Consider the following 22,163-nt stretch of genomic DNA (forward strand, 5'->3'; position numbering starts at 1 on the left):
AATTGGCTCGTAAATTTTCACCCCAGGGATTTCTTGGAAGTTTCGAAGGATAATTTATATATTTTACGGTCCGACCTGACCCACACCTGGCAGTCTCAGCAGGCCTTTACCTGAATGAAACGAACTAGACAGCGTCGCGCCATTTTCCAATCCTATTTTTCCCTTCATTCCATCACTGTCACAATTTTATCAAAAAATCCATCGACTTTTACTTTTTCGTAAAAAAAAATTTTTTTTTACTCATTTTGCGATTTGGATTTTTTTTTTTTAAATAAAAACAGCAGTTTTCAAGAACGTGAAATTAATTGCTAACGTAGTGAATTTTAAATCGCATCTGTCACGTTTCTCTTCTGTAGTCTTCAAGTATTCTATTGTGTATAGTTCTATAGTTATGAAACAATAAACGAATAGTTTTCTATTGTTCTTTCACTTTTTATTGAATATATTTATCCCTTTCTAGAGAAACAATGTTTCTTAATTTCAAACAATATCTTTAATTTCAAGCGCGCAACACACTTTCAGCCTTGTAATTAAACCGCCAACATTTAGACGTATTCATGTTTTTACGAATGTAATTTAACAAATGAAACCTAGGTAAAAAATTGTTACATGTACTGTCAGCAATTATTTTAACGAGCAGTCTACTTCACACATTGCATATAGGTTCGCGTATTATGTGCATTCTATGCATATTTTGTACTTACAAATTTCGGATAATACCAACGTTTGTCCTATTAACCACAAGATATAAGAATTGTACTAATTTTTGGCCGATTTCATAGCCACCAAACGCGATATATAAACATTGTGTTTTTAGGTATGAAAAGTACTTTTCGAAGAACTTCCTCTTCCTCGAATAACGTTTGAAAAAGCATTCGAAGAATCTGCATTCTCCCGTAGTTTGAGAATATCTTTAAGAAGTTTCGAACAGGCTTGGTGGAATCGCTCGATGAACCTGAAACTTGAAAGCGAGTGCAACGAATCGCGCGTAACGCACCTTTCCGGCCGAGTTCCGTATCCGTCAAAAAGTTGGCGGGAACGGTTGGGTCGAAACGCCCATCCACGGAATTACCTTGAAGATTGGAGGGAAAGGCTGCGAGGAAAAACTTTTTCTCTCGCCATAATTCATCGAAGGACCGCACGGCGAATCGGCTGCACGCGGTTGTCAGCCAAATCAAGCGTAAAACGCGAGGTAATTGTCAATCCGAGAGGGTTCACTCAGAGCGCAGGAAGGGTGGTTGTAGACGAGATTAGGCGAAGGGAGGGGGGTAAAAAGCGGCACGTCGAATGTTTATAAGCTCATCGTCATTCGATTTTCACGGCTATCGATGCACTCGGAGGATTCGATTTGCGTGCAACCACGTGGAATCGACACGGGCATTTTTCAAATGTAACGCACCCTATGTTTCTGTGTTTCGCAGCCTGTTTCTTTCTAAATGTTTCATTGTTATATTACGTTACTCTGATGCGTAGCTTTGATTCGTTCGAATTCAAATGGAATTACTTTCATTAAAAGCGAATTTTGACAATCGAGTTCGCTCTTAGCGCTACTTTCTTAAATATTCCCATTCTACTTCTATTTTCGCCTAAACGACATCGCCTAAATGCATCGTATTTTGGACAAATCACGCGCAGTTCGAATTTCATTAAAAGATCCGTAGATTCATATTCATCGATCCGATCAATTTATTCTTCTACTAAATTTACCTTTAACTATTTCTATTTATTTTCCATTTTATATTTTCCTCTAAACGATGATACGCTTTAAAGGAACTGTCGAAAGAAGATCACTGATCGAATTATATGATATTTTAAAGGAATAACGCGCAGATAAAAGTTTCTTAAAAAATCCGTACCTTCATATTCATCGATCCAATTAATCCGTTATTCTATCAAGTTTACCTTTAAGCGACACCCTCTTAAAGGATCCTGTTTTATTACCCTAAACGGTGATGCACCCCAAAGGGGGCATGGAGAAAACGAAAGCCATAGGCGTTATTCCAGCGTATTTCCAATAAAAAGATCGACCAGCTAGGTTGACTTCGATCGGCAGGGAATCAAGATCAAGAGGCGGCCGAACAATCGTGGCGCGTTTCTATGAAGTTGGTCGGGGTGAATAGAATTCGCGATGAAAAGGACGCACGCGTGCGCGCGCGAGTACAGCCCCCTCTCTTCCTTTTTCCCTATTTTTTTCTTTCCTTTTTTTCGGCAAAAGCCAGGGTCGCGTCGCGTTTTTCATACGGTCCTCGATAGAGACGGCCGTAAGTGCATTCACCGTGCAAATCGGGTTGCCTCGAGAGTGCAACAATACGCAACAGGTGAGGAGGAGAGATCGGTACGCGTTCAATGGCAGGTGAAGTTTCCTTTCGAACAAGAATAAGTACTCGAGATTGTGCCCGATCCGATTGCCTAAGAAGTTCCTCGCGGAAACGCTTCCCTTGTACTTTCGATCTTCCCTCTGTCCCTCCCTTTCGAATGACTTGAAGCCCGTTCTAATAAATATTTCGTTCGAACAACTCTTTTTTGGTGGGCTTCTTCACACACAGAATCGTGTCTTTCATCGGTTTTGATAAATCATTCTCGTTACGACGAAGAAAAACTCGAGAGTTGGAGAGAAACAAAAAGGATAGGAAGATTGGGAGCAAAGGGCATGAGAGAATGCAGCACCTGCGCGAGGATGTTGATGCATCTGTCGGCGTTAATTAACGGGCCATTAATTATCCGGAATGGACCAATTAGGAAGATGGTCTTGTTTCGGTCTATCGTGTTCCACTTGGCAACCGCTCCAAGAAACTTGCTTGTACCGTAAATATATAATACCACGTGGCTAGTGGAAGACATGGAAATTTCCTAATACAATATATAACAATAGATATTTGCGAGAGTTCGGTCTCTGGTTTCACGTGTTACGTATGTTGGCAACGATAATTAGATATATCTGACATGTGAATTTTTGTCAGTTTTATCGAAGGTGGAGAAGTATTCCTTGGACATTCGTAAAAGTTCAAGACGTACGTTCTAGAAACGTAGGAGAGAAAAAAATTCGTCTCGCGTGAGTCTTTTTTTAAAAATATGATAATTTATGATAGATGTTCGAGCGGAGAAGCTGTCACGCTCGTGTCTAGACAGAGTCTCGTTTCGTTTCCGTGACACGAATAAACAAGCGGAGAATGCAAGAAAAATGCGTTCGAACGTATGAAATGCGTAATCGATTACCCACGATCCATGACAGATCCCTGGATCGTTCCCCTTTCCCGTGAGAACCGTACAAAGAGAATCATCTTTCCGTTTACCATTATTCTTCCTCTTTTTATTTCTACCTTAAATCGGACAGCTTTCTGAAATAAGGGTCCGCGATACAAAATAATATATTCAATAAATTGGGTGGGAAATTCGAGTCGAAGCTCTTCGATCGAACAACATATCAACGATATTTTATATTATAAGATTAATATATCATAGTTTCAGATCTGCCTTGAAGAAGCAAATTGCAATGTTTACGAAACGTTGGCGCAAGGTGGAAGTGCAAAGTGTGAGTGCAGAACGCAAACACCAAAGCCAATATTATGTATAGTTGCTAGTTAAGTTTGAATTGATGATTATAATGACTCTTAAAGAATTTCTTGGTATTATCACGATATTACATTATATTACCATGTCAAAGAAGATAACAAATTAATCCACCCTGATATTTGTATATAAAGCTTGTACATCATATTTCCATTTTCAGAAAACTTTTCGTATTATCCTCGATAGATCGCTCTTTCAAGTTTATATATTTTTAATGTTTATATGTGTACGACTCTTTCATGTCTGAGAAATAACTTCTTATCAAATCGAGAAGGAAAGAATCAGCTTTCCATTTACGATCATAATTAGCGTATCATTAATACACCCGAAATTATCTTCGATGTTAGCAACCCTCTTCGAGCTCATCTTCCAAAGATGGTTTCTTATCGAATTGAAAAATCAGATTCCTCTAATCAGTCGCGAGATCACTGACACTGATACCACGGAAGGAGGGACACAAAGGACAAATTAAACAGTTCCATCGACGGAGAATTTCAGGAACCCTCTCTCGGTGTATACTGTCATTATCTGTCCATCGTAGTTTCCTCGCCCTTTCGTCGAGTTTCCTCGTAGTAGGTCGCGAATCAAGATGGACCGAGGCAAGGGGTGTACACCCTTCATCAAAATGTACATGGACGCGGAGCAAGCGGTCCGGACTGAAGGACGGAAACAGAATCTTTTGAGGCGAGCTGCGGTGTGTGTTGGAAAACGGGATCGCTTCTCACGATTCCTTTCTTCCGATCATGGTCCAGTGAGGATTCTAGGAAATTTTCCCTTCCTGTCAGAGCATTTTAGTCGGAAAGAAGGATACTTAACCCTTATGAGACTAATGGTAAATATGTCTCATTATTGCATTGATAGTTGTACCACTTGATTTTACAAAATTTCGTTTGCGTATTAGCTGCTACTTTTTAAACGATACGTCTTTAAATCTGACAGAATGTTTTTATTTTTAATTGTGTTATATGAAAACTCTTTTGTTCGATCGTGACATTAAAATCAGAAAATTAGGGAAACTGTAGCGTCCCTTAATTTACGTTCTGCTGCTGCCATCTACTACAATAGTGCGTACTTTGCTAGCTTTAGAAATTACAAGTGACTCGCATTCTTTTCTGGTTTGAGTCTACTATATAGCCAATGCTATAACCTGATTGTGTTGTCTGGAAGAAAAAGTCCGTGCGGAAAGGGTTAAGCGCGAATCAACTCTAAAGATTACTTTCAATTCCATTAACAAATATCCGATAACTCGATAAATAGCGAGTAACGTTCGATAAAAATTTCCTTGCCTAATACAAATTTCAAAGTTAAAAGAAACAAAGAACGAGAGGGTTAAAGAACAGCGAGGTTCGACGATCGTCCGCAAAGCTGAAGAGAAGGGTGCCTTGAGTATTCGAGATCGAGGGCTTCCGAGAAACCGCGAAACAAAGCTCGAATAGAAGGGCTATCTCGAGGAGATCGATCGATGCATCTCGAGCGCCTCACTGCCAACAAAGAGGTATTCCTTTGGAATCGAAGAAACAATAAAAAAAAAAAAAAAAAAGAAAAGAAACGCACCACCGGTGCCCTGTTGGTAATCGATCGATCGAGAAAGAAGGGGTTCTCTGGCAAAAGCGCCGACCCCCTCGAGGGAGCAGAGAGAAAAGGAGAAAGAAAGTAGTGGGCGACGAGACGGATAAGTAGGTAGAAGAGCTGAACCCGCGTAGATCAGATCTAGCTTGTGATTCGCCCGCGATCCGGTAATAACGACACAAAAGTAGGATTCTGTACGGTGGAACGAGGAAAAGAAACGACAAGCGTACACGAAGGGAAAAAGAGAAAGGAGAGACTCGCTGTAGGTGAAGAAAGAAAAAGAAGAAAAAGACTACGAAGAAGAGTGGGGAGATGGAGAAGCATTGAATGTCTGGAGTAAGTAGAGATTTCCGGATGCTGTGCGTGTACGGTCTACTATTTCGCCCTCGTCTTCTCTTACCTGGAACCACCCCCTCTTACGAGCTCACCCCACTCTCTGCTCTTGATCTTTTACCTATGGGAAAAATCTACATTGAGTCGAGGGCGAATGAATGGAGGGAGGAGAGGTGACCGGTTCACGGCGGAATCTTTTGTGGGCCGAATTCCTTCTGTCGGGTCCATCCGCTGCAACAACGTCCTGTGCCACGCCACGACAACACGGGGTCCTTCCTGGAGCTCGCGAGCGCCCACACCCCCGCTGTACCACGAACTCTGCCCTCTCGTATAGCAGGCCGCACGTGCAGGTAGCCGAGATGAACGCGTTCTGCTTTCTCACGGCAATTCTGCTCGGCAACTTCGTCGCACCAATTCCCGCGGTCTGGTTTTCGCGCGAATTTTAGGTGAAAGAAAGATGACACGTTCAAAGGTGCGGACTTTTGTGGAGATGCCGAGCCCTTGAAGCAGGAGTGTGGGTCGATTTTTGAAGATGTGTGTTACCTTCCTTTTTGTCCTTGATGAAACCAATTGAAAATTGCAGGCGGAGTTTAACATGTACATTTGTAATGAGCATTTTCTTTTACCTGTTCTTTTATTGCACTTTGGATATAATGGTACACTTTTCTATAGAATTTATAACGTGTTATGGTTCGTTGATTTTCACAATATTAGTTTTCAGCTTAGAGGAAATACTTTAGCACAACAATATTTTATTACAAGCGTTTTAACAAAACTTTTCTGAAGTTTACGTGTAATCCAAAGATCAAACAGAAACAGAGTTTTGTCTGAATGGCATCGACTGACGGTATTTTATATTTTAAAATTGTTTCCTTGTAAAATATATGGAAGTATGATTTATTGTGCTTTTCTTCTCTCAAGCAAATGTATTCTGCGCATTTTTTCCTTCAAACTCTCCATAAATACATAAAAGTCAGCAGTCAACTAACAACTAATAACTCCATATCCTAACTAATACCAACAACTCGGTTTCAATAATCCGTGACATTAGTTAATACCGAATGCAAGTAATCGAGAAATAAAGGCTAAGAAACACGGGTTAAGAAAAAAAGGTGCACAAACTCGAGAAAGAAGTCTTTCCCCATGCTCGTCTAATAGAGGCACATGACGAAGCAGTATCCATGACCTTTGCTTTCATATTCCTCCGCTCCGATCTCTCACGGGAGGAGATTAGTGAGTTAGGCTCGCGCGTTGTCCGTCCAAACGGACAGCGAAGATGAAGAGAGAAACGTTGGGCGGAGAGCCTCTTGCTCGGCTCTAGATAATTACGATCTGTACGTTTATTTCTAGAGGAGTCTTTGACCAGGGTGAAACCGCTTACACGCCCATTTACAGCCGGGTGTGGCGGTAATTTATTTCGACAAGTGGCGAAACCATGTTTTAACGCCGCCAGCGTTTGTTTGTCTGAGACGCGACGCGAATTCTTTTAATTCTTTAACGAGGAAGGTAACGATTGCGTAATGCTACCTCCGCACCATCGTTACGCAATCGCATTGCGAAAGAAACGAAGAGATTCGAAGTTTGTCGAGTTAGTAAATAAGAGTACTCTACTGATCCATATAACAACCACGTAGAATAGAAAGGAACAATTCGCTTCACTTTCCATTGTAATTCGCGCGAGTCGAATAACAATCAACTTAAAGCGAATTAAAATCGAGTGGATTTTTCAAACGTGACATAGCTTCGTGATCGACTGATATTCCTAGCGATATATTTTTAATGTAACGTAATATATGTAATATGTGTTTTGCGTTGTTGATGAATGTAAAACTTTTGAATATAAAAATAAGTTTCTATCTGTCTTTTTCTTTAAATAAATACAATTTAGATATTACAGTTGTCTCATTAGGTAAAACAGTTTTCTATCCAGATTTCGTTCTTCTAGTTATGTTGATAGAAATATGAATTTGCATAGATATTCATCGTCTAGTTATTGGTTGTTAGAAGTCCAGATATTTCAGGCACTATTTATCGTTGTTTGAGGGAAAGAATTTGGAAAATGTGGAACCCGAAGTTTCCCCCTCTACAGAGGGAAATATACCTCGGAATGGGAGAATCTATTTCTTCTGGGTTCTTTCTTCGCGGTCGGGAAGGAAATCCAGCGCGTTCCGTGCCAGGGGAGGAAATATTTTTATTGGGACGATTGCGGTTGACGTACGAGGGTCCTTCGAATTCGCGGCGCCGGGATCCATCGTAGGATCACGGTCGCTCGAGTGTCCTGATTGATTCTCCTCGCCGCTAGCTGCAAGAAAAATCCAAAAGTAATTCCAGAGCAAAATCTACAGCCAGTCATCTGAAGGAGACTGCCTTGAAATTATTATTATCGCGAGCATCAAACTTTTTGTTCTACAAGCAAAAAGCCAAAGAAAGATTTTTGCATGTTTATGATAATAAAGTTTATTCATAAAGAACAGCTTAATACATTTGCAGCTTTCAGAATATCGCTACGCTTCGCTTCTATTTTGCTTCTCATCAGAAAAATGTCTATTATAAAATAAACACGTTTGTTTCATACAAACGTGTATCGTTTTATGTATCTCTTTCCCTGAATCGTTTTATCGAAACGAATTACTTGAAAACGCGTTAGCATTGTCTAAATCTATGTAAAAGAATATCGCTTATTGCAACATGTTACATATACTACGTAATGTTTGAATAAATATTTAAACAGGGCAAAGTTTTGTTACAAAAGTAGTAAATTAACGCGACGCGGTATACGTGTTAAAGTCAGTCATGCGTCAATGACAGCGTGTTGAAGAAGCAATAAATGTAAAACAGATGAACGAACCGACCTTGCCCTCAACGTTCGAGAAAAACTTCTAATAAGATTAATGGACGATTCAACTGTTTCTGTTTAAAAAATAAAAAAAAAGGTATTTTAGACGACCTACGACTAAACGTTCAGCTTTTTTCGCCGTAAGTTAAAGATAAATGATATGGATTTTAATTAACAGGAGGAATACGAGGCTGGAACATCGCGTGTGCGCGGTGTTTGAGGAAACAGCGCGCGAGCGGATCTTTGTTAAGAGAAATTTAGACACAGCCTCTGCGTTATGCCACATTAGCGCTCCTCGGGATTCCGGTTTTTCAATACGACCAGTCATCCTCGAAGAATCGACAGACAATGTGGCGGCAGCCCCCTTCCTCGTCACTGGACCCTCGTAAGTAGCGCGCTCTCTTTATCTTTCCCTCCTCTCGTCAGCCGGGTCAGTAAAGTAAAAAAAAAAAAAAAAAGAAAAGGAGGAAAAGTAATAAAAAAAAAAGGTAGAGCTTTGGACGTGCGTTTACTCAAAGATTTAGAATCCCGGCATTGTGTTTAATCGCAAGGAAACATAGACCGAACTGTGTTACCGATCGATTATTTCAGCCGCTAGTTCCCCGAATCGAACATTTTTCCAACTTCTTATTTCTTTGTTATAGATATATATTGTGGCTATCACGATTGTGGATAATTAATGAAATTTTCTGTACAAGATCGATGGATTAGTATCGGGGATTATTATCCTAAGATCTTTAATACAGCGTGTCGCAATGAAAAACACGATGATGTGTCTATTGGGACAGATCATAAAGTGCAATTGCTTTATCTTTGCTGTAGAAGCTTGGAAATAATTATGACTTGCGAAGAAAACATAGGACCCGAATAATTTATTATTTATAAGAATTAATTTATCATTTATAGAAAATTTGAAAGGGAAAAAATTGCAGATAAAATATTAGTTTCGCAAAAGTTTCTTTCCCTTTGTAAGGGAATGATATGTTATACAAGAAGATAATATAAATTCGATAAAATAATATAAAACAAAAGATCTGGTGCATCTATTATTTCCTTATATTCGGTTGCTAACTGAGTGATTACAGATTTTGCCAACAGGTGGTGTCACTATTACCCAATAGAAGCCATGTTGCCAATCTAATAGAACGAAAAAAACTATTGGCATAACCTATGATATTCATCACGAGAGTTGTTTACAAAATTCGAATTTTAGAACTAAAGCAGTAAAGACATAGATCGACATCTCACTGCGGCACTCGAAGGACGTCGAAATAGAATCGTTCAAGTGTTGCAGTTGAATCGAACAGTTTATCGACAAGATGATCGAGTAGCGACGGAACGAAGAGTGGACAGAAACTGACCGCGAGATGACTCAGTCCATGACTGGCCGACTAGAAACTACGTTTCGCGTCGCATCGGTTTCATCCACGGCCCAGTGATGATCATTCCCTATGGTGGACGTGCGGGACTGACAGACTGGAGGCTTCGCGTTCATTAGCTAGCTATTCAGTTCAACGGGCCAACTGGCGAGGGTGGATTCTGACTCCGGTGGCTGCTGGAATGTCCGACATGTTACTCTATCCTCACACATAATTACACAAGCCTTGGCAGACGCAGCCGCCACGGTTCGCCCTTACGCCACCGTTCACCTTTTATCGCTCCGGATGAACAAAATCACAGCCTTCCGGGGATCCGTCAGGCATCTGCTATATCACCATCTCTCGATCCTTCGAGAACAGTCGTTGGTTGTAAATTAAATACATTCTTGGTTGTAGAATTATTGTACATATTCGCTCGTTTATAAGCAGACTGTGGATATTTATGGAAATTCATAAGGACAGTATAAGGATATTTATGGAGATTCTTATGGACAGTAATTGAAATGCTGAAACCTACATAGAAAATAGTTTAATCTATCAAACTATATGAAGTATTATTTTTTGTAAATATTATATATTGTAAATATTATAGATATTATTCTGAAACACTATATATTAAATTTTATCGTGTCATAATATTTATTTATTTATTTGTTTAAACGAGAAAAAAAAATACTCTTTGTCGTATAACGTAATGAAATAGGGCAAGGTCATAATTAAAATACATATATATTTTGCAGGGCACAGAGACCATTTACGCGAACTCTTCCTCGATAGTTAAAAAGAACTGGTAAAAAGACAAACAAGGATAGATTATTTATATAGAAGTTACAAATTATAGAAGTCATTCAGGTGGCAAGTCAAGTGGCAAAGTAATAAGATTAATTTTAAACACTGAAAGAGACAATAATATATACCAATACCTAATCCTAATACCTAATACCTAATACCTAATACCAAAAAAGAAAAAAAATCGTGCGTTGTTGATATTACTATAAAACTATTATCGACTTCTTGAAATATTTGGAGAGACTTAGAAGCAGTAAAGACATAGAGCGATATCTCACTGCGGCACTCGAAGGAGATATTGTTACATTATAATAATCTACTTCAAATACTCACTGAAAGTAATTTACTCTCACCTTTCTATATTTAGTTTCATTTATTATATGTGTATATTTAAATATAGAAAGGTGAAAATAAGTTACAGTAAATCTTCCTTTAGTGAGTGTTTGAAGTACACTCCATAAGTATATATAAGTATATACCAATACCTAATCCTAATACCTAATACCTAATACCAAAAAAGAAAAAAAATCGTGCGTTGTTGATATTACTATAAAACTATTATCGACTTCTTGAAATATTTGGAGAGACTTAGAAGCAGTAAAGACATAGAGCGATATCTCACTGCGGCACTCGAAGGAGATATTGTTACATTATAATAATCTACTTCAAACACTCACTGAAAGTAATTTACTCTCACCTTTCTATATTTAGTTTCATTTATTATATGTGTATATTTAAATATAGAAAGGTGAAAATAAGTTACAGTAAATCTTCCTTTAGTGAGTACTTGAAGTACACTCCATAAGTATATATAAGTATATACCAATACCTAATCCTCATACCTAATACCTAATACCAAAAAAGAAAAAAAATCGTGCGTTGTTGATATTACTATAAAACTATTATCGACTTCTTGAAATATTTGGAGAGATTTAGAAGCAGTAAAGACATAGAGCGATATCTCACTGCGGCACTCGAAGGATATATTATTATATTATAATAATCTACTTCAAACACTCACTGAAAGTAATTTACTCCCACCTTTCTATATTTAGTTTCATTTATTATATGTGTATATTTAAATATAGAAAGGTGAAAATAAGTTACAGTAAATCTTCCTTTAGTGAGTGTTTGAAGTACACTCCATAAGTATATATAAGTATATACTAATACCTAATCCTCATACCTAATACCTAATACCAAAAAAGAACAAAATCGTGCGTTGTTGATATTACTATAAAACTATTATCGACTTCTTGAAATATTTGGAGAGACTTAGAAGCAGTAAAGACAGAGCGATATCTCACTGCGGCACTCGAAGGAGATATTGTTATATTATAATAATCTACTTCAAACACTCACTGAAAGTAATTTACTCCCACCTTTCTATATTTAGTTTCATTTATTATATGTGTATATTTAAATATAGAAAGGTGAAAATAAGTTACAGTAAATCTTCCTTTAGTGAGTGTTTGAAGTACACTCCATAAGTATATATAAGTATATACTAATACCTAATCCTCATACCTAATACCTAATACCAAAAAAGAAAAAAATCGTGCGTTGTTGATATTACTATAAAACTATTATCGACTTCTTGAAATATTTGGAGAGACTTAGAAGCAGTAAAGACAGAGCGATATCTCACTGCGGCACTCGAAGGAGATATTATTATATTATAATAATCTACTTCAAACACTCACTGAAAGTAATTTACTCCCACCTTTCTATATTTAGTTTCATTTATTATATGTGTATATTTAAATATAGAAAGGTGAAAATAAGTTACAGTAAATCTTCCTTTAGTGAGTATTTGAAGTACACTCCATAAGTATATATAAGTATATACCAATACCTAATCCTCATACCTAATACCTAATACCAAAAAAGAAAAAAGATCGTGCGTTGTTGATATTACTATAAAACTATCATCGACTTCTTGAAATATTTGGAGAGACTTAGAAGCAGTAAAGACATAGAGCGATATCTCACTGCGACACTCGAAGGATATATTATTATATTATAATAATCTACTTCAAACACTCACTGAAAGTAATTGACTCTCACCTTTCTATATTTAGTTTCATTTATTATATGTGTATATTTAAATATAGAAAGGTGAAAATAAGTTACAGTAAATCTTCCTTTAGTGAGTGTTTGAAGTACACTCCATAAGTATATATAAGTATATACTAATACCTAATCCTCATACCTAATACCTAATACCAAAAAAGAAAAAAATCGTGCGTTGTTGATATTACTATAAAACTATTATCGACTTCTTGAAATATTTGGAGAGACTTAGAAGCAGTAAAGACAGAGCGATATCTCACTGCGGCACTCGAAGGAGATATTATTATATTATAATAATCTACTTCAAACACTCACTGAAAGTAATTTACTCCCACCTTTCTATATTTAGTTTCATTTATTATATGTGTATATTTAAATATAGAAAGGTGAAAATAAGTTACAGTAAATCTTCCTTTAGTGAGTATTTGAAGTACACTCCATAAGTATATATAAGTATATACCAATACCTAATCCTCATACCTAATACCTAATACCAAAAAAGAAAAAAGATCGTGCGTTGTTGATATTACTATAAAACTATCATCGACTTCTTGAAATATTTGGAGAGACTTAGAAGCAGTAAAGACATAGAGCGATATCTCACTGCGACACTCGAAGGATATATTATTATATTATAATAATCTACTTCAAACACTCACTGAAAGTAATTGACTCTCACCTTTCTATATTTAGTTTCATTTATTATATGTGTATATTTAAATATAGAAAGGTGAAAATAAGTTACAGTAAATCTTCCTTTAGTGAGTGTTTGAAGTACACTCCATAAGTATATATAAGTATATACTAATACCTAATCCTCATACCTAATACCTAATACCAAAAAAGAAAAAAATCGTGCGTTGTTGATATTACTATAAAACTATTATCGACTTCTTGAAATATTTGGAGAGACTTAGAAGCAGTAAAGACAGAGCGATATCTCACTGCGGCACTCGAAGGAGATATTATTATATTATAATAATCTACTTCAAACACTCACTGAAAGTAATTTACTCCCACCTTTCTATATTTAGTTTCATTTATTATATGTGTATATTTAAATATAGAAAGGTGAAAATAAGTTACAGTAAATCTTCCTTTAGTGAGTATTTGAAGTACACTCCATAAGTATATATAAGTATATACCAATACCTAATCCTCATACCTAATACCTAATACCAAAAAAGAAAAAAGATCGGGCGTTGTTGATATTACTATAAAACTATCATCGACTTCTTGAAATATTTGGAGAGACTCAGAAGCAGTAAAGACATAGAGCGATATCTCACTGCGGCACTCGAAGGATATATTGTTATATTATAATAATCTACTTCAAACACTCACTGAAAGTAATTGACTCTCACCTTTCTATATTTAGTTTCATTTATTATATGTGTATATTTAAATATAGAAAGGTGAAAATAAGTTACAGAAAATCTTCCTTTAGTGAGTATTTGAAGTACACTCCATAAGTATATATAAGTATATACCAATACCTAATCCTCATACCTAATACCTAATACCAAAAAAGAAAAAAGATCGTGCGTTGTTGATATTACTATAAAACTATCATCGACTTCTTGAAATATTTGGAGAGACTTAGAAGCAGTAAAGACATAGAGCGATATCTCACTGCGGCACTCGAAGGACATATTGTTATATTATAATAATCTACTTCAAACACTCACTGAAAGTAATTGACTCTCACCTTTCTATATTTAGTTTCATTTATTATATGTGTATATTTAAATATAGAAAGGTGAAAATAAGTTACAGTAAGTCTTCCTTTAGTGAGTGTTTGAAGTACACTAAAGTTAGCCCAAAAGGATTCCCGTGCCACAACAAAGTATTATTTCTAAGACGTGTTGAAGAAGCATAAAAAAATAATTGCTGGATCATATTAGATAGAATAGGGAATAATACCTTTGTTTATATTTGTTACGAAATAAGTTGTCGAGCATTATTTTCCTCTTGCTAACATTGTGTAGGTTCAAATATTACTAAAACCGTCGCGAGTCTTCCTAATCGTGATTTTCTAACTAAATTACGTCTAATGGAAAATAATCGAGTGCCGACATACATTCGAGCGATAGCACGTATATCGGTAGGTACAATTTCAATTTTGCTATCTCCCCCCTCGGGTTGGTTTCTCGATTCCTACTCGAAGGGACCAGGAAACGACAGGGGTGAAGGACGGTGTAAGATTCGACGTTAGATAGGCGAGAGTTAGGCCCGCGTCAGGCAGCTTCTCCTTCTCGACCTGTCAGTCAAATCCTTCCTCCCTTTTCACCTCAAACCTCTCCCCCCATCCTCCAGTTCGGTTCCCGACGTGTACTCCCTCCCCTTCGATCACCCTCTCTCGCTCTCACCCTCTGCAAGGGCCGCCCCCGCGGACTCGGTAATTGAATTTCACGAGTTGGTTACCCAAACCCCCGGGTTCCTAGCCCCATCTCTCGTCTCCTGGCCGTCTCGTGGGCTGTTCCACCAGGGGCAGACTGCACCGTTCCTGATGCCGATGCTGCTGCCGGGTTCCGTGTGTGTGCCAAGGGTCTGCCAACCTACTTGATGCCCGCTTAATGTCGTATCACAACATTGATTACCACATCGTCGCACGATTGCCGCGAGAATGCTCTCTCGCTTTCCCGCCTTTCGCTCTGATTCCTCATTGTTAAATGTTTGCACGCCTTATTGGTTCTTCGAGGATTTTACACGAGATATGAATAGATGGTTTAATTAGCTTTAGAACAGCGTAGAAATGTTAGCGTACTTTTTTTGTACTTCGTTATGTTATAAATAAAAAAATCAATAGCCATCGTTAGACTTGGCCAATTTTAATGTGTCTTATTTGATGTGCCGGCTTTTAAGTCGATATTCAGTCACGCTGATACAGTTACCGGAATAAGTATCGCGAATAAACACGCGGATCAAGTAGATTTTTTCTTATATTGTATTATATAACGTAAGAAGAAGATCTCATCGAATATGGATTAAACTTATGTATTTGTTGCTAAAGTATACTTATATGTCTGTGCGTACACTTGTCTAAACTTTGTATAACAGTACTTGTTGGTATTTTCGTCTCAACATCTACGTTGTTTCGCATTGTACGTTATTCTACGTGTAATGGATACGTAAATAAGATAAAATAAATAAACGTAATAAATTAACGTGTAACTCGACTCCACGAATACTCTTCGCTTCCTCTTTCTGATTTTCTTTCAACGTTTCCGAATATCCTGTTGTTTCGATATTTTCACGTCGATTGATATTCTCGAAATAACCAACAGTGGAAATCGGTTGACTGCGGCCTTTTGTTGCAAATAAAAATATGTTGTCTTCCTAATTGTAAGAGCACGACACACGAATTATCGAAAATATCAGAAGCTTCGTCACTCGTACAAGTCGATATTTGTTTGAGAAAGACAGGTCTGCCATTCCAGCTGGATTTAACAAGTCGAACTGATTTTTCACGAGTCGAGCTCCTCTCGGTTGTTTGTATCCATCGCCGCTTTCTCTCCCCAGCTTTGTTTCTCTTTTTGTCTCTGCTTCTGTCTAGCCGGAAGCCCCTTTCATTCTGTTCCTTCGGTACCATACATCGAATTCGAAGTTTTTCACCGGCTCTTCCCGACCGATAATAATTTTAAAAAGGGGGATGCCCGGGGGCCCTCGAGGTGTCGAGCCGGCGAAGACGAATTATCATCGCATGACGCGTACTCTTATTTATAGTCCGTCCCCGCATCAACCTTCTTTTTTCGTACAGCGTTCGAATCCATCGGCGATTCGTGGATTCGCGAATAAATTCATAAATCCATCCATTCCTTCGTTGAATTGTCGTTAACAGATATGAGCATATAAAAAACGACTAAGAAATGTTACTTTCCCAACTAGAATATGTGGTACATGATGGCCCATGAAAATATTTGTTTACACATAGAAGCCTTTTACGAGTATATTATCTATATATTTCATAGGAAACATTTTACAATTTTATTATGTTACGCTCTAATGAGACACGACTATTATCACACGATCGCATCGATAAAATTTGCCATTAATTTGTAGCGAGATATTTATTGCAGACATACGTTTGATCGATACAGCGTATTGCTACAGTATAGTCGGTGAAATTGTACCAACGGTTAGAGCACGGATTTTCATGCGAATTCGTATTTCCCAGAATATAATTAAAAAAGTAGAACCTCGATAGAAAATTGTTATTTCTAACTGTTGTTAGAAATAATAATACGTATTTCGTATATTTCATTTTTCCACACTTTATGCATTCTGTGCGATTTTGTACTTCCGAATTTCCTATAAAAGCATAAAAATCCGTCTACTAATGGTGTTAACTGAATTGTACGAAAGAGTCGATAAAATCACAGAAAACTTCACTAACAATAACACCGCGGTTAAGTAGACCGGATTCGATCGGTTAACCCTTTCGAGGCGTGAAAAAAGGGTGAAAATAGATGGTGTTGCGAAGGTATCGACAAATCGACGACAGCGAAGGAATCGACCTGACGAAAATACGAAAAGGGGAGGAAAGATAGCGGCGCTGACAATTGGGGCAACGGTGTGATCCGATATTGCGACGGCAACCGTGCGCCACTTCAGGGCGGATCTGGTTGGTCAATCAGCGGTGCATTGTACGTAACGAACCTCCGCACTCGGCCGAGTTTAATGCCCGTACGTGGACCTTCGTGAACGTGTGTGCGCGTGGGTTATTAAATATGACGAGAAGAAGGGATGTCGGGGGCCGGGGAGGCGGCCTCCTCCCAGTTTCCTGAACGTCGACGTTTGACGTCGAGATTGTCGTTTAGCGTTCTCCTGGCAGGGAGAGTTCGCGTTCCTCCGCAATCTTTCAGCCTCTTCTTTTTTCTTTTTTTTTTTTTTTATAAATTCTTTCAGCCACGTCTATTTATTCGCGCGTTTTACACTGTCGAACTACCGTCATCATCTGTTTACGCATTTATGAGAAATCACGAATACGCGGGAATTTCGCGGGTGAGAAACACGATTAGATCAGAGTAGATTAATTTTTATTGCGTTTCGCATTTTCACGTTCTTTTCGCGGATAAAGAAGGTATTCTAATGCGATATAGTATCGAATATGGGATTAATTTGCTTGATCGCGAATATCTTTTGAAAAGAAAAAGTTTCGTTAACATCGTACGCACAGCTCGCGATGATCAGAATCTTTGGAATGCTGCAAAGATTGGTAAAAACGCATGTTTAATTCCAAGATCAAATTGAATTATCTCGCGGGATACTACAGACCTCGCTGTATCATAGAAATTTTCGTTTCTTCGAGCATAGCGTAAACCTCGTCTGTATTTTGCTAGCGAAATCTCTTCTCAGAAATTTTCTCATAGCGGTCGTATCAATTCGCTCGGCGCTTGTACGCGCTCAAAAATATCTCCATTTATTCGTCTGGGAAAATGAAGAATCTTCGTAATCCGTCGAGACAAGGGCAAGAAGAGAGTCGATGGTGTTTTTCAGTGGCCGCTGGTCTTCCGCAACACTGTCAGAAGCTCTCTAGTATCTTGAAAACAGGGGGTGGCGGCATGGAACGTGCATAAATTTGGACGGTAGCGTCTTATAGCTCGGCGGATGGTGCTCGAAAGCAGTGAAGTGGACCTCTTGGTAACGGCGAGCACTTATTCGCTCGCTCGCTCGCCAATCCAAATGAATTGGATAATTTGATCAGCTCGTTGCTGGCCCTTTGTTGCCTCCTGGGAACTTTGAATGGTCCAGTCGGCCGTCGTCCCTCTTTTTCGCTCTTTTCCTCTCCTTTTCTCTTTTACTTCACCGGCGATCCGATCCCGCGCTCCGTTTCTCTCTTGTCTTTTCCATTCTCTCTCCCTTTCGTTTCTCCTCCTCTACTAGCTTCCGTTCGCCGATCTCTCGCCCCTTTCCACGCTCTGATAGCCGAAAGAAGAATCAAGAGAAGAAGACTCGTGGATGAACGAAGAAAACAGCCGCGGTGCAGTTTCTCTGGCTTCGAATACCAAGCGCCGAACCGCGATTGGCGGTTACACGGTGGCACGGAAAGAGAGCGCCGTGCCACGCCGCGAGCGTTTCGTAGAATTAAAATAATTATTCGCTGGAAACGGGTGGAAAGGGTAGGGTTGTTTCAATGGGAAAGATCGCTCGTTCGACGTTCGCGATTCGCGGCGCGCCTCCTCTTCTTCTTATGGATCGTCGAGAAAACATGCTCGAGTGCTGTTCTTGTACCGAGAAACCAGGGGTAATACAAGATTCTGTCTCGGCACCGTAATTGTCAACGAGTAGACGTACGAGGTTGAATCCGATCGTGCGCGCATGATTCTTCGTCTGGCGTCGGGTGAATGCTGTTAATTAACATTCTTGCATTTAACATGCTGTTTCTTGCTTCTCTCGTATGCCTATAGAAAGACGTTAAAGGAACGTTAAGAAAGTGGCAAGAAAAGCTGGCTCGGGCCGCCGGAAGTCTACACGCCACGCTGGCAGGAGGGGAGGCAACGAGAGAAAGAAAAGGTGCGTGAAAACAACTTGAACATCTTTACATAGGAACTTTAGCGAATGAAAAAATTATCCGTTGAAAATCAAAATTTCGACCCGAATTAATTGTATAGCCGCCAGGCAACGAGGAATAAGAGTCAGATTGAAGAGAGAAACCGAACCGAGTCTCGAGGGTTGAAGCCGATGAATATGATAATGCAGTCCCGGAATCAGATAGAAAGAGAGAGACAGAGAGAGAGAGAGAAAGAAAAAAAAATCGAGCAACGCTTTTCAGCCAATTGATCCAAAAGATCCCCCGGCCGCGGTCGAGGATTTTAAATGCCGCACCAACATATCCCTTCGTCTCGACCCGTTCTCTGAATAGGCTGTGCTTGCATCCTGAAAGGAATCCGCAAGATGAATCCGCGAACTCAAGACAGCCGACCCATTTAGCCGTGGAAAAAATATCCTCGAGTCCGTGCCGCTATCTTGAGTCCTACATTCACGATGGCGAGCAAACAGAGATATTATTTTTTTCTCCCTCGCGGTTTTTCCCGCCCCAAACCAGCCAACCTCTCGCCCGTTCCCACCCTCCGCACAGTATCTCCGCACGTCGAAATATTATTCGGACGATCGCCGCCCTCCTCGTTGGCTGGCTGGATGATTGGATAGCTGGCTCGACTCTCCTTCTTCTCCCAACTGCTCGTTCCTTCCGCTTTTTGTTCCCGATCTTGGTCTTTCTCGACGCCGCCGGTGAACGAGAGGCTTCCTTACGGCCGCAGGCTCGTAAGATCTCGTGGTCACACAGCCCGGAGGCGCTCCGCTCGAGAAAAGAGAGATATACCAGCGGCAAGAGAATGCGAGAAGAAGCGAGAGACCGAGAAACGAACTGGTTCGTTGACGAATTCATCAAAAACGTTTCGGTGTAATAGTGCCGTGATTACTGGCGGACAGAGAGAGGCTGGAAAATTAAAAAAGAAGAAAGGGGAGGAAAAATGAGAGAGAGAGAGACGCAGATATAGACGAGGGTGGAAGAAGACAGAGACAGAGAGAAAGTGGAGTAAAGAGAGAGGGGCAGAGGGAGAAAGTTCTCCTCTGTGGCCGGAAGGTGAGTCTCCCGGCGAAGGAAAAAGGTGGAGATGATTAAAATGAATTCTACGGAGACACGGCCGTTTCACGGCATTTTTTTCCATAGTATTCTTCGAAAGGCATCCCGTGACTGGCGTTCGATGATATTTCGGTCGTTCCTCTACAACGTGAATGGGGATCGATCGACCAGGGAAGCTGTTCCGAGGATTGAGGAAGCATGGATTTGTCGTGGCAGCCTGTGGCAGCGGATCCGCGGATTCATCTTGAAACTGACGAAGAATGGCACTTGATACGCGTCTCACAACGCCATTTTCTGATGAAACGCCGACAAGGAAACATTGCCGCGGTCTATCGCGACGCGCTTCACGCCCGCTCATCGTTCATTCTCTCCCGCTCTCGCGAATTCTCTTCGGTCCACCCTTTTAATAGACTTTCAATTCGATGGTACGATACTTCAAAGTTACAGCACCGTCTTCCTCAAACTATACTCAACGATCAACTGTCTTTCTGACAAATGAAACATCTAACGACCGAAATAACATAATCGTACTCATACAAATGTACGTGTAGCATACACTGGCTCGTAAAAGTATTTGGACACTCACTATAGGAAACATTTGGTTTACAAACTTCTACGTATACATCGTTGACAATTATTATACGTAAACCATTTTGGCGACATCGACAACGTGATTGAATTTGAAAATTTTCCCTGCGAACAATAGGAAACGTGATATATCGCGTTGTTCTCGTATTTATTTAATTGCTACGACACATTTATCAAAATGACGCACATCCACTGCATTCGCTGCAATCAGTCCAGCTCGAATAGGTTCCAAGTAAGAGAAAAGGCAAAGCTAGAAGAATTTGAAAATTCCTCGAGGTAATCATAAATCGGTTTTTTTCGACGGCTCAGGAGCTCTCGACGCGGCGTTCACGTTTCCTGCGACGTCGATAGCAAAGATCACTCTGTCCCATTTCATTTTCCTTCTTTCCTTTCTTTTTCGTTCGGTGAACGCGTCGGGCAAAGCGGAGCGGAGCATATTTTCGAGCGCAGCGGGACGTATTACCGAGCCGCTCTCGTCCGATAATGTGTTTCTGATTGCCGACGCGTCTAGATTTCGCCCACGCTGGGACTTTGGCTCGATGTAAATCCACCTCCGCGAAATATTACGTCGTCGAATCTCAGCGCAGATACTCCTTTGCCCATTCTATTCCATTCCCATTCTACTTTTAACCGTAATCCTCCATACATTCGGAAAATTCAAAGTCGAAATTCTGATCACGCAATACATATCTTAATATTCGTGTCGAAAAGGAAATAGATCAATCGATACACGTCGCTATTTATAATTATAAACTGGACAATCCAGTCGATTTATATTGGCAGTAATGTATATGACGTTACTAAAATATACGAATTAATGGCAAACGAATGATGAAAATTTCTTGCGCCTATGTGAAGTCTATACATTTGGACGATATTATAATTAGAACTCCGATAGGTTTAACAAACTTGAACTCCTATTATACAAAATACACATTTTCTTGAGAGCTGATTCTCTTCAAAGCAAACAAGCTTCTCGCCCTTACCTTAACGACTGCGAAAAAATTACGTGGTTTGTCAATTCAACGGCGAGTTTTGTAGCTTAAAAAATCATGCAGATGGTCTTGGCAGATCTTCCTTACTTCCTCCTATGCATTCTAGCGGCAAAATAGAAAAAATACCACGATGAATCATTGTAAGTAATTTCTCCCGGCCGACCCGAAACCTCGCCGTTGTTTAATAATAATATTGTTCAACACGGTTCTTTGAGCGACGGCTTATTGACGAAAGGCAAGCCGTCGCTAGCGCGAATTCACCGCGGGGAATAGCGTCATTATTCGACGACGCGTCGAAGCGGCCGTTTTTAATGAGATGCTACAATATTTAAGGCGAGTCTCCAGCGATTTTACACCATCCGCGATGTCACCGTGAAACGCGTCCTCGCTACGATCTAGCAAACAAAATGCATATTCTCTCTCTCTCTCTCTCTTCTTAATTT

This window comes from Bombus flavifrons, chromosome 12 (genome assembly GCF_040668555.2).
Source record: "Bombus flavifrons isolate JBK064 chromosome 12, iyBomFlav1_principal, whole genome shotgun sequence".
Classification (NCBI taxonomy): domain Eukaryota; kingdom Metazoa; phylum Arthropoda; class Insecta; order Hymenoptera; family Apidae; genus Bombus; species Bombus flavifrons.